The sequence below is a fragment of the Sarcophilus harrisii genome, chromosome 3, assembly GCF_902635505.1.
Source record: "Sarcophilus harrisii chromosome 3, mSarHar1.11, whole genome shotgun sequence".
NCBI lineage: Eukaryota > Metazoa > Chordata > Mammalia > Dasyuromorphia > Dasyuridae > Sarcophilus > Sarcophilus harrisii.
The window spans coordinates 131217222-131230640 of NC_045428.1; positions in this window are offsets into that span (position 1 = coordinate 131217222).

The window sequence follows — 13419 nt, forward strand, 5'->3', positions numbered from 1 at the left end:
TAAATAAAAAATCAAATGAGAGAGACTGAGGGGGAGAAATATCAAAGAAAAAGAAAATTATGAAAAGAAAGTCAACCAACTAGAAAAAAAGATCCAAACTATTAAAGAAGGAACGACTCTTTTAAAATTATAGTTGGGAAAGGGAAAGCAACTGAAGGACTAAGACACCAAAAAATAGCAAAACAAAATACAAAGAATGAAGAAATAGAAGAGAATGTGAAATAGCTTAGAAAAACTATGAATTTGGAGAACTGATCAAGAAGAGAAAACATAAGAATAATTGGGCTACTTGAAAATTTGTTACCAAAAACAAACTTACAAACAACAACCAAAAAAACCTTGACACAATAAAAAGAAAGAAATAATCAAATAAAATTGTCCTGACGTGATACAGCAAAAAAAGAAACAAGAATTAGAAAAAAAAATCAACTGATCATAACTTCAAAGAGATCCTACAAGGAAAACATTATGTGACTCTAAAAAGCAAAACTGTCTAAGAAAAGTTTAAAAAAGTAATTCTGTGATATAAATGTGGTTCAAAATCAAAAAAATAGAGAGGAATTAGATGGAGGAGGATTCCTATTAATTCTAAAAATCTACTCACATTGGCAATGGGTAAATAGGGAACAATGCACACACACACACATACAGACACACACATACACAAAGAATGCTATAGCATTCTTCAAAAGGGGTAGGAAACAGGATAAAGTGAGTTATAGAATATATATATAAATAAAAAAGGAGTGAGAATAGGTGTAAAGATTAATGGAAATGGGATTAAGAGAGAAGGAAAAATTGAGAGGAGAAGATAATGGAGGGATTCTTGAAGGGAAGAGAAGTTAAGAAATAGGAAGGTAAGTTGAGGAGTAGAACTAAAGTTCTACTAAACTTCTACTAAAGTCATCAGGGATCGGAAATAAGAGATATACACAAATAATCATGGTGATCAGGAATGGAATTTATAAGAGAATAATCACTGGTCTTAGAGAAAGTCAAAGATTCAGTCAAAAGACAAATCTACATTATATGTCAGCCATAATAATAGTGTTTTAGCTCCATGTCTACCTTTATATGTATATGTGTGTATATATATGTATATATACATATGTAGATAGGTATATGTATGTATGTATATAAATATATGCCTCTGTATATGTATATAAGTATGCCTTTGTAAATATATCCTTGCTTAATTGTAGCCTGCTCAAGGGAGATGGTTGGGAGGGGAGAAAAGAATACAGTAAAAGTTCACAGCAAAGTACAAAGGAAAACCTACAAGGAAGCCAAGAAAAAATGAACAATGATAAAAATAATGTCTTCTATTATTATATATTTTTCTTGAAATTGAAATTTATTGTGAATCCTCCCTGATATTCTGCTGGATATGTGAGAATTTTTTCCTTCGTTTTTCTGTCTTTTTAAAATTGTTCTTATTTTGCACTTAAGTTAATTTTTTTTTAAAAGAGAGACAGACAGATTGAGGAGAGACAGAAACACATATGTGTTGATTTGACAGAAAGAAAGTGACAGAGACATATTTGTATATACAGTAGAACAAATGCAGATACACAGAAAAACAATCAAAGAAAGGCAGAAAAAGATAGAAGCAAAAGTGATAAAAAAAAGTGAAAAAATCCAAGCAGTCTAAGCTGAACCAATGTGGTCTCAGGGATTAGGCAGTTTAAAAACTATTAAGGAATTGATCTCAGGACCTAATCCATTCAGGAATCCTTACTTTCACAATTAGTGTCCTATATACATGAATTATTTCACTCATACATCAACTCTATTACAAAAGTTCTTTTGGAGGTTGGTAATGTGAACTTAAGAGATCCTTTTATTTCCTTTTTCATAGAATTCAGTGAAGGGGCAATGCAGGGCTATGGTCCTGGATTACTCCCATTCATTCTTACTTCCACCATCCTAATTCTACTCTCATAGGCTTCTAGGCCTGGTGGCCTTATTTTTTTTCGATCAGACCCTAGTTTGCCTGAGGATGCAGATCTCTTGATAAAGACAGAAGATAATGAACATTGGTTCCATACCCCCTTCATCCAGAAGAGGTAGGTGCTCTTAGCATCATGGGTAGTCAGATCCCCTCAGAAAGAAGAAGGCAAGGTAGTCTAGATGCATTTGGCCATTTAGGCTATAAACCTTCTTTTATCTGAACTTTTGTAGGAGTACCCTAACTAATCACATTTCCCAGTCATACCACTGTCTAAGTAATCTTCCCCAAATATTCTTCTAAGTACATCACTACAGTTAAAACAAACAAACAAACAAATTACTAGCCCACTCTCATGAGTGTATAAAAATACACTTTTATATTTACATACTGATCCTGATATTTAATCTCCCACCCCATCCCCATCACATGTGATACATGACTAGTTTGGTTTGATTTCTAATTGCTTCCAAATTCAATTGATCCAATTAAAATGATTGTTAACTAATTTTGCATGTTTAAAATTACCAGTTAAATTTATGTATCATGATATCTATTCTTTTGGGCATTTTATGCACAGTGTATAATTGAAACAGTATTGGTGCGTGCCACATTTCCTGATCTTCTATACTTCAAGCTAAAAGTGATGACTCCATCACTTAGCCTGAAACTTCCTTCCACTTCTCTATTTTTGTATTTATTTCTAACTTCTGGTATTCATACTTCTCTTGCTCCTAAGAAATTACACTTTTTGTAGGAGTAGTGGTTGTTTCATGTATGTTTATATAGTTCCATAGGTATATGTACATATGTATACATACACACATATATACTTATCTTTATAGGTATATATGTATGTATATGTGTGTGTGTATTTGGATAAGTGTATTTTAATATAATTGATATCCATTGTAGTCCTATGGAATTTATTCTATAAATATTCTATAAATTATGGATTCTGAGAAGGCACACACACAAACACACACATTGCTAAGGATTGCAATCTAAAAGATTCCTTGGCAAAACATGACTATAAAACAATAGAAGTTAACTTTTTTAAAAAATTAAAGATGTCTAACATTTAATGAACTTTTCTCGAAATTACTTGATTTTTATAAAGATTGAAAGAACTACAGTACAATTTTATGACCTCTAAGTAAGTGTTTGCAGAATTTCTGATAAAAGAGAAATAATAGTCATTATGTATCTTTGTATTTCTTCCATGCTAAGCCTTTTACCTATGATCTTCAAGAGATAAAGTTTGCAGTCTAAGCATTTTTCCACATGGTGGCACAAAGCACTTTGCTTCTTTCTTATTATTGGAGTCTCCCAGGCAATATTGAAGAATAAATGAATGAAAAATGTGAATTTTTCAATTCCTAAGGACATTTGTTTGTTAAAGCTATACAAAATAATTAAAAGAAATTATTTTAGCCTGACAGTAGCAAATTCAAGAAGCTATAGACACTTAATGACCCCATTTGACTAAGATAAACAAAAATTAACATTATTTAAATTATATTGTATTTCCATTTATCTTGTTTAACACTTAGCAATCACATTTTGATCTAGCTTGGTTCCACTCAAGTTTAGGATCCCATGAAACAAGTTTGACAATTCTTCCTAGAATACCATATAAGTGAGTATGTGGTGAATTTATGAAACTAATAATATCTTTTATTTTTTTCAAAGAATTTGAGGCTTTGACTTAATTACTTCTTGTATAGATACTATTTTTTGACGATGTGAAAGACTTCTTTCCTATTCTTTTTTTTTGTAATTAAAAAAAAAAAGCTTTTCTAATTTCCTCTAAAATACTTTAGTTGGTCTGGAATTTTTTTTTTCTTTTGGAATAGATCCCAAGAATAGTTCCTTGAATGGCACTTTCTAATTCATCTCAATTTCCTCATGTTTCATATTTCATTTGGATGTAGTATTAGCTATTCTCCTTAATATAGAAAAATCATTGGAGAAAAGCATCTGGCTAATATTTATTCTATGTAACAACCAATTTGTAGATCTTGCTTCTCAGGAATGTTATGTTACCTACCTCTTTAAATATACTCTCAAAGAAATGGAGCCAGGGTAGTTAAGTAAATCTAAGTACTTGGCTGAACTGTCCCTCAAACCCCTCCAACTTATCTTTAAATAATGACTCAACAAATTCTAGAGTGACAAAACTCATAAAAAGTTTGAAGGAAACAGTTTTGCAGTCACATAACTTAGAAGGTCAGCAGGAAAGTTCTGCCACAACTGTATGAGAGTGGAACACATTTCACCACAGGACCCATTAACACATTCCCAAACATAGAAAACAAGGGACAGCCCTTCAAAATCAACAACAGCAGCAGCCACTTCCAGAGATATCAGCCCTCAGATAGTAAGGGGATCAAACAATTTGATCAAAAGGAGATTATAGGGGTCTCTTTGCTAGCACTGAAGCAGGACTCTATTGCTTTGCCTATATTCATATCTGGGTCACAGTCCTGAGTGGCAGTATTAGCCCACCAAAGCTTATGCACACAGTGGAGCATGGACCCTCTTCACAATTCCAGGACAGAAAACAGTGCTTAGCATCACTCACAGACCAAAGTACAACCCAGGAGAGTGGTAAAGACCTCTTCTTATTACACCATCTTAAAAGGACTGAAAACTTTTAAGCCTAAGAAGTATCTCTGAAAACAAAAACCCTTGAAGCTTGGAATAATACACACTCCACTCAGGAAGTAGAAGCCAACTTTAAGAGAATTCAAAATCAAATAAAAGACTATGAACAACAGGAAAAGAAAATTATGACCATAAATTACTATCATGACAAAGATTAAGACACAAATTCAGAAGATAACAACATCAAAGTTCCTATATTTAAGCCTCCAAGAAAATCACAAATTGATTTTAGGCCATGGAAGAGCTAAAATGGAATACTGAAAATCAAGTAAAAGAAATAGAGGAGAAATCGAGAAGAAAAAGAAAAGCAAAGTAAGAAATGCATAAATAGGATCCAACCACTTTGGAAACCAATTTGGAACTATTTTCAAAGGGCTATCAAACTGTGCATACACTTTAATTCAGCTTGGCCACTATTGGGTCTATATTCCAAAGAAATCATAAAAAAGGGGAAAGGATCCATGTGTGTAAAGCTGTTTTTTTGTGGCAAAGAATTGGAAAATGAGTAAATGCCCATATATTGTGGAGTGGCTGAATAAGTTATGGTATATGAAAGTAATGGCATATTAAAAAATGTCCTATTAAACATTCTATTCTATTAAAATTATAAATAAGCTGATTTTAGAAAGGCTTGAAAAGATTTACATGAGCTGATACTAATACAAGCAGAACCAGGAATACATTCTATACAGTAACACCAAGATTTTGCAGTGATCAATTATGACAGAGATTGGGTTCCCCTCAGTGGTTGAGTAATCCAAGGCAATTCCTTAAATAGAAAATGCTAACTGCATCAAAAGAGAGAAATAAGGTGACTGTATATAAATCAATACATGCTATGTTCACTTTTTTTTCTTTTTCTTCCTTTTTTTCTCATTTTGTTTTTGTTAAATGTACACATATAACCAAAAAAAAGTCTTTGTTATGTATAATTGAGAAAACTAAAAAAAAAAAAAAAAAAAAGAACTGATGGAAACATAATACAGATAGATGATCTACATATCATAATGCATATTATTTCACTTTTTTCCTTATTTTTTTCCTTTTTGACCTGATTGTCATTTCACAACTGAGACTAATATTGAAATATGTTTTATATAATAGCATGTGTATAAACCATATTGAACTGCCTATCACTTTTGCAAGAGGATTAAGAGAGAGAAATTTGAAACTCAAAATCTGTAATTTAAAAGTTTTAAAAACTAATATTAATTTTTTACATATTAACTGAGTAAAAGTACAGGCTAAGTAAATGAACATAAAAAGAATAAAAGAAAATAATATAAAAATAAAAACAAAAAAAAGGAAAAGATATGCCTATTTTCACATACTCAATTGGATGTGGTAAAATTAATGCATGATATCAAATATCTTCCATGTATCTAATCCCTTAAAGTTTACATAAATATTTCTTTGAAATCATATTGCAGAATAAGTAAAATTAAATTACCTCCTCCATTTCACAAATGATGAAATTGAATCTGAGACTAAATTGTTTGTATTTACACAATTAGTTTATCAACAGAATAATTCTTTTAATCCTCCTCAATAATTAAAATGTTTTTTTTCAATGTGACTTAAAGCTAAATATTACTAAATATTCAATAAAATACATGTTATTCTTTTAAGAAAGTTGAATTAATATTGGTTGAACAGTAGTATAATTATGTGGCTTCAGAACTATTTAAAAGATGGGTTGTGACTGGTTCTTTGTGAAGTTGGTATTTGTTTTCACATTATTCCTCTCTCATTTCTTATTTTTCTGTATTCACTTTTGAAAGGATGAAATAATAGAAAGTACTTAAAGTTTCTGAGATATGGATCAACACTAATCAGTAAAAGATCTAGAATGATGGTTCTTAAATTAATGACTTACACCAAATAATAATCGGAACAATTTGCATAGTGCTTAATTTTGTAAAACACCTCAAATGCTGTCTCATTTGTTCTTCACAGCAACTCTAGGAGATAAATTTTATTATCATTTTATAGATGAAGAAACAGAGAGCAGTTAATTGTCTTAGAGTTATAGAGATGGTATGTTCTGAGGACAAATTTGAACTCTATTCATACTGACTCCAGACTAAGTACAATATCCACTCCTTAGTTTGGCTATCTAAATAATTATACCAGCTATTTCTTTTGATTCCTAATGATGTAACTCATCTGGGGCTAATAATGGGTTTATCAAGGCAACTGAATTCTCTTTTACTAAATCCATACATCTAGCACAACATTTCTCCATTTGGAATTTTTGCACTCTTAACCAGTATCAAAGTAATTTTCTTTTGCAGGAAAAAAAGCACCCTCAAAAATCAGAATGAAGCCATTGTCCCTTCTCCCTCTGTTGACAGTAATACCTTTATTGGATTTTCCTTCCCCCAGCTATTAGGGCAATTTAAAAATCTTGGCTTTCATTCTAAGCCATGAAGAATACAAAATTGGTAATCAATTTGGGGTATTTCAGAATCATTAGGAATCAACTTAAAACTTATTGAAAATATGCATCAATTATTCAAGATTCATACATTTATTAGTTGGAACAGTCATTCTCTAATGCATATTGCACTCCCTGTATGTCTCCTTTTACTGTCTTTCTGATTTATGTAACCAAAAAATAAATCATTTTTTTTCTTAGTCAACCCTTTGGTGATAAATCTCACCTACTATAACTAGAGAAGCATGTAAAGCATTTCCAATTTTGTATGTCCTGTAAAAAAGCATGCCCAGCTGGTATAGCCTTTGAAAAGATTGAGTGCTAGTCATATTTCAATATCATGGGAATAGGTTTTTGTTTGTTTGTTTGTTTGTTTGTATTATACATACCCTTGCAAACTCAAATAATTTTTTTAAAAAAATAACAAAAATGAAAATAGAAAAATTGGGTCCAAGTCATTAAAATAGTTCCATTGAAACTGAGTTACAAAGATGATTGCGTTAATAATGATCACATATGCTAATACTGATATTTTCAACTTTTTCTTTTACTAAGCTGCTGGAATATCATTCTTTGACTTTGTTTCTCATGATTATCTTGATTGTAAAACCTGTCTGAAATTAGCATTAATGGACAATGGAACTAATCAACAATTAAGCTCTCTTTTAATGGCTTCCATAAAGCTGGACACATGTTAACATTAATTGATCCTCAGTGTGTTATTAGAAGCACTCAACTATTAATATGTTGTGAGCTTCTATGCTTGAGTAAGCTGAAAATATTAAGGAGAACTAAATGAAGAAATTCTGTCCATCCCAAGTGATTAAAACAAGTTAGTTTGTCGGGAAATTTGGAGAAGTGAAATCTGAATTATAATACTGTTGAGACATTTGAGTAGGATTTGGTAACAGATTAAAAATATAATTTTTCTCTTGAGTAAAAAAAATATTTTGTCTAAAAGTATGTCAAAATTATAGGAAAATATTTGAGTTTTATTTTCTTTGTTTTCTTGAAATACAAACATCCTTTGAAATAGTTATCTCAGGCTGTTTATCCAGACACTTTTGGTCAAGTAATTATTTTAAGTTCTCTTTGGATTTTTGCTCAGGACAGTAAATGCCTAACAATCAGACACAAATGGTTAATCCAATTTCTACTTCTAGTGACTGAATCTGATTGAAAAATGGCAATCAACAAATGTGCCTGGCATTTAGCTCAAATCATTCTGAAAGTGATAGATGTAATGCACCTTGGATCCTTTATTTTGTTACGTGAGTAAAGAGATATAGATAATCTCTACCAGTCAAGGTTACAGCTTTTGCTCTTTTGAGCATATGATCTTAATAAATTTCAGGAATGGAAGGGCAAAAGGAAAGTGAAGGAAGTTATCATTTGATTATAAACATTCCATTGAAAATCGTCTCTAAACTTTGTAAAGTGTTTATGGTTTTCAGACAAAAGGTTGTAGCCTTTCTGATGGGAGATATTTTCAGAGTTTCTTTTAGTACAATTTTTACAAACTTGGGGAAACTTACAATAATGAGCAGAAATTTAAGTAGGAAGTAATGGAGATTGTATTTCCAATGGACTTTACAAAAAAATTAGTCTGAAGTAAGGAGGCAAAAAATAAGCCCTTCTCTCATTTCTCAAAATCAGGAAGTACTCTGGAGGTGAAGTATTGAACCATGATTATTCACTCACTTAATATTTTTAGAATTTAGAACTCTCAACATAGAGGTAGTGAAAGGGGGATACATTGCCTGTACATTGTCAGGTTTTATGTATGTATGTATGTATGTGTGTGTATGTATATGTTATGTGTATATATACACACATGTGTGTGTATATATATGCATGCATTTGCATACTCATAAGCATACATATATGCATATGTGTTTCCTGTGCAATCTTATCTAACTTTATTTTAAGCATTTAATAGCATTATTCTGACAAGGACTTTATAGCCTTCCATGTATTGCTGTTAGGAACAAAGACATAAAAATGTTTAAGAAGTCTGACCTTAGGGATTCTGCTTTAACAGTGAAAGGCTTCTGTTAAAAGAAAATTAAATAGCACAGTGAACCCAGGGATATTGGAGAATTTTTAGAGTGGAGACGTTTGAGTGGAATTGTCAATTTCTGGATATAGTTTATGAAATGATATACTAAATAAAAGCCCATGCAAAAGGCTAAGGAGATAATTATTTGGATTACTTAGATATAAGAATAAAAGATTCTATTGGGAAAAGGACATTAAATTTTTTGATATTATATACTCATTAAGTTGAGTGAGGATTATATGTAGTTGAGAAAAGGTATTTGTGATAGAATTGTATTTTCATTCTTATATTCCTTTGCCTTTATTATTAAAGATGACTTGGACATTTATAAATGTAAAGTTTAGAATCCAATGACAGGAAGAGAGCCTGAAAAATCATCACTTCATCATGGAGTATGACACCACTAAAGATATATAGAAAATGAAATTTCACAACTACAGCACTGGAAGGGAGATCAGTCATGCTTTTATCTGCTGATATTCAATCACCCAGAAAAACATGTCAAACTCTTTGATAAAATTCTCTAGAAAGTACCTCTCATAACTCTATCTGATTATAGACCATGCAAATTATTTACTATTTTAATTCATTTATTTGTTTTATGTTTGTGAAATATATTTTCTCCCTTTCATTTCTCCCATGAACTTAAAAAAACCTGCCTATTGACAAACCAAATACTTTTAAAAACAAATAATGGGAACTTCTGGGTGCAGAGACAAGATGGGGGCAACAACACACATTTCTCTCTAACTTTCTCTAAAACCTTCACACCAATTAGAACATCTAGCCTCTGAATTAGCTCTGGACCAGAGGAACCCAAAAATATTAGGAGTGCAACAAATTATCAGCAGAAGATTATTTTGAAGATTGACAGAAAAGGAATGTTTCAATCGAAAATGGGAGGGAGTCAACAAAGCACAAGCTACTGAGCACAAACACACAGACACCCCAGGCAGTGCAGTAGTGGGTGGTGCAGACTCTGTGTGACAGAGAATCTACTGGGAGGAAACAGACCAGAAAAGATCTGTTTCAATTAGAAACAGGAGGGAGGCAGCCTAACATAAACAGCTGACCACAAACAGCACAGAATCCTGGGGTGGTGCAGACTGCACTGGCAGTGCAGACTTCGTGTGGCAGAGAATTTATAAGGAGGAATCTACAGGAATCTACAGCAGTGTTGGTCTCTCTGCCCTGGCTGCAAGCCAGTAGATCAGCAGAGAAATTATAAAACATCCAACACAAACACAAAAGATAAAGAAAGTAAAGTGGACTCTGAAAATAGACAGCTTCTATGGTGAAAAAGAAGAACAGATTTCAAACCCTGAGGATACTAAAGGCAGATTATCTCCTGATAAAGTCCTAAAAGGGAATATAACCTGGAACCCATCACACAAGCCTCTCCTAGAAGAAATTAAAAGGGATCTTAGAAGAGAGCTAGAAGAAAAATGGGGAAAGGAAATGAAAATTTTGCAAGAGGATTTAGAAAAGGCAACACAGAAACTATCTGAAGAACATTCATAACAAAATAGACTTAGTTAAATGGAAAAAAAATTAAACTTTTTAAAAACTTTAATGTTTTAATGTTAATTGAACTCATTAAAAGATAGATTTCATAAAAAGGAAAAAGAAAGCAACTCTTAGGGAAAAAAGAATTTATGAAAGAGAAAAAGAAAATAACTCCTTAAAAAAAGAGAATTTGTAAAATGAAAAAAAAAATCCCTAGAACAAAACAACTCATTAAAAAATTCAACTGGAAAATACAAAAAAAGTAAAAAAGGTAATGAAGAAAATGATTCATTAAAATTCTGATTTGAACAAATGAATGACTCAATTGAGACAACAAGACTCAGTCAAGCAAAACTAAAAAAAAAAATTTTTTTTAAATAGAAAAAAAATCTAAAATAACTACTGGGAAAACAACTGTCCTGGAAAATAGATCTAGGAGAGACATTCTAAGGATTATTGGACTTCCTGAAATGTATGATGAAAAAAAGAGCCTAGACACTAACTTTCAGGAAATCATCAAAGAAAACTGCCTGGATATAATAGAATCAGAAGGTAAAATGACCATTAAAAGAATTCACCAAATGCCTTATGAAAGAAACCCCCAAAGTGAAACCCCAAGGAATATTATGGCTAAACTGGAGAATTATCGTACCAAGGAAAAAATATTACAAACCACTAGAAAGAAAGAATTCATATATCGAGGAGCCAGAAAAAGGATTACTCAGGACCTAGCAACTTACACTTTAAAGGATCAAAGGGCCTGGAATCTGATATTCTGAAAGGTGAAGGAAATTGGAATGCAGCAAAGAATAACTTACCATACTAAACTGAGCATTTTATTTCAGGGAAAAAGATGTACATTCAATGAAACTGGTGAATTCCATTTATTTTTGATGAAAAGGCCAGAGCTAAACAATAAAATTGATCCTCAAATATACAACTAAAGAGAGGCATAAAAGAGTAAAAAGAAAAAAAAATACTTTTGAGAACTGTATTTCCATTATGGCTATACATTGAGAGTACAGCTATAATCTGATTTTACTGTTATAATATATATAAAAAAAAGAAAAACTAGAGATGGAAAGGGGATTGTAACAGAAAAAAAGGGGAAAGTGGAGGTAAAATAAGGGAAATTACATCTCAAGAAGAGGCAAAGAAAACATATTATAATTAGGGGAAAGAAGGGAGGATGATGAATATTGTGTGAACCTTACTCTCATCAGATTTGGCTCAAAGGAAAAAATATTAGATATATTTGGTTTAACTGAGAAATATCTTTCATCTTATAGAAAACTGGGAGGGGAAAGGTGAAAAGAGAAGGGGTAGACTAAATAGAAGGGAAAAAAAGAAATATTAGGGGAAAAGTATAAGAAAGGGGGAGAGTCTTTAAAATGGAAGGATTGCTTGAGGCAAGTAGTGCTCATAAAATTAATACTTGGGAGGATGGAAAGGGGAAAAGGAAAGAGAATATTAACATTTGGGATTAATAAGATTCTCTAATAGAGAATTAGTAGTTTTAACTGTAAATGTTAATGGGTGAACTTTCCCATAAAACATAAGTGGATAGCAGACTGCATTAAAAGCCAGAATCCTACAATATGTAGTTTAAAAGAAACATATTTAAAGCAGAGCAATATATAGGGAGTAAAGGTAAAAGGCTGGAGCAGAATCTATTATGCTTCAGGTGAAGTAAAAAAAAAAAAAAAGCAATTTCAAATCAAACAAAAGCAAAAATTTATCTAATTAAAAGAAATAAGAAAGGAAACTATATCTTGCTAAAGGGTAATATAGATAATGAAGCAATATCAATATTAAACACATATGGACCAAGTGGTATAACACCTAAATTCCTAAAGGAGAAGTTAAAAGAGTTACAAGAAGAAATAGAGAGCAAAACTATAATAGTGGGAGATCTCAACCTTGCTCTCTCAGAACTAGATAAATCAATCCACAAAATAAATGAGAAAGAAGTTAAAGATATAAACAGAACACTTGAAGAACTAGATATGATAGATCTTTGGAGAAAAATGAATGGAGGCAGAAAAGAGTACAATTTCTTCTCACTGTTCATGGAACCTACACAAAAATTGACATATATTAGGACATAAAGACCTCAAAATGAAATGCAGAAAAGCAGAAATAGTAAATGCATGTTTGTCAGATCACAATGAAATAAAAATTAGTTCAATAAAGGGCTGGGGGAAAACCCATCAAAAAGAATTGGAAACTAAATAATCTCATCCTACAGAATGAATGGGTGAAACAACAAATCATAGACACAATAATTTCATCCAAGAGAATGACAATAATGAGACAACACACCAAAATTTGTGGGATGCAGCCAAAGAGGTAATAAGGGGATTCTTTTTTTTAATCTCTAGATGCTTACTTGTATAAAATAGAGAAAGAGAAGACGAATAAATTGGGCTTGTACTTGAAAAGCTAGAAAAAATAACAATCCTCAATCAAATACCAACCTTGGAATCCTAAAAATAAAAAGAGATAAATAAAATTGAAATTTAAAAAAAAAACTGTTGAATTAATAAATAAAACTAACTCTATTTTCAAGTGGATTCCACAACAAAATAATAATAGATTTATGTTTGGAGGTAATCTCAGACTACCTGGATCTGCTATTGTTGTTTTTAATGAAATAAATCAGTAAGGAAGGGGTTTCATGTCTGGCTATACATTGCTGATGGGAGTAGTATTGGTAGTAGTAGGTTAGGTAAAGGTGATATAGGGGAAGTGAGACAATTACACAAAGTTGTCAGCCTCATTCTCTCTTCCAGAGTGAGTGGA